A 3,891-nucleotide genomic window follows, 5' to 3' on the forward strand; every position below is an offset into this window, starting at 1 on the left:
TTTTTCTATATTTAACAACAAAAAAAAATTTATTGGAAAGTCAAATTAATCTTTTACGAGCTTCTAAAGTTAGACATTTTATATTAACCTGTGAATTAACAAATTCTCATACAACTAGTTTCATTAAATGTAAAAAAAAAATATTCATCAAAAAATAAAATCAATCAATTGTTTTTTTATTATCATTTTCTATACGTCATGATAAAATATTTTGACTCGTTTTGAGTTATTTCTAGACTTTTTCAATTTTCAACTTGTTTATTTTTTTTTTCTATTAATTTCGTTTATTATAAGTAGGATCAAAAAGCTAGAAAAATTAATACAAAGTTCCTCATAAGTATATAATATAATCTTGTATATATAATACAATATATAATATATATATATAATACAGTCTTGTAAAAAATACTTTTGGAAAAGTATTTGAATACAAATACAAGTATTTTTTTTTAAATTTTATGCTATATAATATATGTATAGGTTCCAATATTATAGGTACCTAATATGTTACTATAACTTACCATAGATTTAAACAATTACTATAACATGTCTGACTATTTAGAGATAAATACATGTTCAAATATTTCATTCTGCATATTCAGATATATTAACAACTTATAACCAGGGCTAGGATTTATATGCAATGAAAAATTGTAAAATATGCATTTTATATAACAAAATATGCAAAAATATGCATTTAATTTTTTATAAGATAAACACTAAAATATAGTTACAAAAAAAAATATTTATTTATTAAAATACATCAATGATAGGCTGTTTGTCTTAAAATAATATAATTTAGAAATAAAATAAAATAATTTAGAAATAAAATGTATATTTGACAAAAAAACCAAGTTTTACGAAATATACTATAAAATATGCATTTTTTACATTCTTACAATCGAAATATGCAATAATATGCATTTTATCCAAAATATGCAAAAACATGCAAAATAAAAATACCACCATTATTATCTCATCATGAGGTGATTCGTGGACATTAATGACAAAATCAATAATCAGAAGTAGCAAATATATAGCAAAAACATGCTGTTACATATAAATCCTAGCCCTGCTTATAACTTATAAGGAACCTTGTACTAAATTTTTGATCTTTTTGACCCAACGAATAAAATGTTATTGACATTTATAGAATTATACTAAAATAGTAGAAACATTTCTGTTAGTTTTCTTGATAAAATAATTTTGTATATAGATATATTTTAGTTGGTAGATTAGACAGGCTTAATATTATATTATTAAGACCAGTAATAGTTAATTGATATAGAAAAATTAAGGCCCGTATGTATAGTCACTTTATGTGCTACATAAGACATAGTTAGGTATGTAACGCATGGTTTTCTTTTTTAATTGTCTGTTACACATTTTAACTACTTGCCTGCTTCGTATAAAATATTTGTTTACATTTTACTATCCGGAGATTGGGCCACAAATTATATCTATATTTTTAAAGTGTACCCAGAGATTGGGAAAAATGTACAGCACAAAAATATACGATTATAATATTACATTTATTAACTAATAATTATTTTTTATAATACCTAAAATACAATAACTTTTTTTAATACGCAGATTTACCTATTTTACAAATTCAATTTTATTAGATATAATTCAATAAATATACTTAAAATTGGCAACTACAAATATTTATGGCTTCATAATGAAATTCCTGATTCTTGTCACGCGAGCCTGATTTGACGATTTCTTTCAATCCTGCCATTGTTCGTCTACGTTGTAATACAAGTTCTTTCTTTTCAGCAATCTATGAAATAAAATATAACAAAAAAATATAAACTATTTTAATAAGTAATTGATATACAGGGTTTTCCATTTAACTTAAGACACACGTTCTTCCAGAAAATAAATGTTTTCAAAAACAATTTTTTGTACATAATATTAACTCATTACAAAACAATATTTTTTATCGTAAGTATTATACCATATGCCATTTTAGGTTTTTTTAACCCTTATTTTCTGAATGTTTAATTTAAAATTATGGAATCGTAATATTAATACTTTTGTTTAAAATATCTGTACTTTGCATATATAACATCAAAAATGTATCCTAAATAGAATTTACTTAGATAGATACCTACCTATATAATAATTTGTAAAGAATAACTAATAGATTATAGATAGCCAGATAGGTGTTTATTATCAAGATTATAATAATGTTCATTTATAAACAAAGAATTGAAAAAGTAATATTTTTGCTATTGAAATCTAAATCTACTAAAAAAAAGTATTCGAAAAATATTTGGAATACTTTTTGTGAAGTATTCCAAATACTTTGGTATATTATTATCATTAAGTATTCGAATACATATTATGAATACTATTTTTTTAAGTATTCAGAATATGTATTTGAAATACTTTTTAAAAGTATTTTACCCAAGTCTGAATATTAGTCAATAACGTAAAACGTTGCAAATTGTAATAATACAAGTATACAACGTCTACAACAGAAACTGAATAATAATATTAATTATCAATAGGTAATAACAATAACTGTAATCAAAAAATCAACTTCCTTGAACAGTAAAATCTATAAATAATTGGTTATTCGGGTTTTCGTCGATCAGATGGGCAGACAACGAATTTTGACGATACAAGTCGACGCGGGTCGTTAATATGAATATCTAATATGAATATTTTTATTTGAAATTTATATTATTTATATTATTATATTAATATTATATTTATCATTCAAAACCTCGATATCAGCACTCGGCAGTCAACAGTTCAGCACATTTTGGTTAATTTTACAATTCATTTACTAAGTACTTAACTATAGGAATAATTTTTAAAATAATTCATTTTAGAATAGTAATATTTGCGAATTATAAAATAAAATGGAAATTCTGATCCATCAATTTCCATTTCATTTTATTGTAGTAAAAAAAAAATAGGAGGAGCTGAAAAAATTCCAGACAAAAATAAAAAAATAATGCTTATAGAAGCCTTTGCTTTTGAAATCATTTTTCAAGTCTCAGAATAGCGAAGTGAGTTTTAACTGAACTTTGTCGTTATAATAATAATATAATATTAATAATTAAAAATATTTAACTGCTATTATACAAAGTACAATAATCTAGAATTTATTTTATTGATAGAGAATGAGAGAAACAACATATTTTGCAAAATACTTAATGCAATAGGTACTTATTTTATTTTTTTAATTTGAAAATATACATTAAATTACTATAGTGTGATATTCAACTGATACTTTTAAAAATTATAGATAATATTTATCTATAAGTATAAATTATGATTTATCGATTTAATAACAAGGCCGTGCAAATTAATTTTTTTTTTAAACTCAGTTCTTAACTTCACTTAAACTTTTTAACTCTTTAATACCCATCGTAGTATAATAATTATAGAATTATTTTTAGAGTAATGATAGCAATTTTGTCTAAAACCGATTTTGAGTAAAAATCCCCGTTTTTCCTTAATTTTTCTTTTGTTTTTCATGGCACTTTTGAAAACTATTTGGAACTTTTTACTATCAACCCCCCCCCCCCCCCAAAGTACAGAAAAGATACTGTTGAAGAAAATCTAAGGATTTTTACTGTCTTAAAAGGTGATGATAGGGACAAAAAAAAATTAAAAATTAAAATAAGACACATCATTGTAAAATCAATATATTCATCGCTTCGCTCAGAATCTAAAATCAACTGAGATGAGAACACATATGGCTTACATTTCAAATGGAGGCTTGTGCAGCATAAATTATTTGATATATTTTTGTAAGTAAAATTAATTCAAATAAAATGATAAAAATTGTTTTGCTTTTTAAAATTTTACTTGGTATGCACTATATACTATATACTATATACATTATTTGAAGAGCCAAAATAAAAATGTTTA

Source organism: Acyrthosiphon pisum, chromosome X (genome assembly GCF_005508785.2).
Source record: "Acyrthosiphon pisum isolate AL4f chromosome X, pea_aphid_22Mar2018_4r6ur, whole genome shotgun sequence".
NCBI classification, from domain to species: Eukaryota; Metazoa; Arthropoda; class Insecta; order Hemiptera; family Aphididae; genus Acyrthosiphon; species Acyrthosiphon pisum.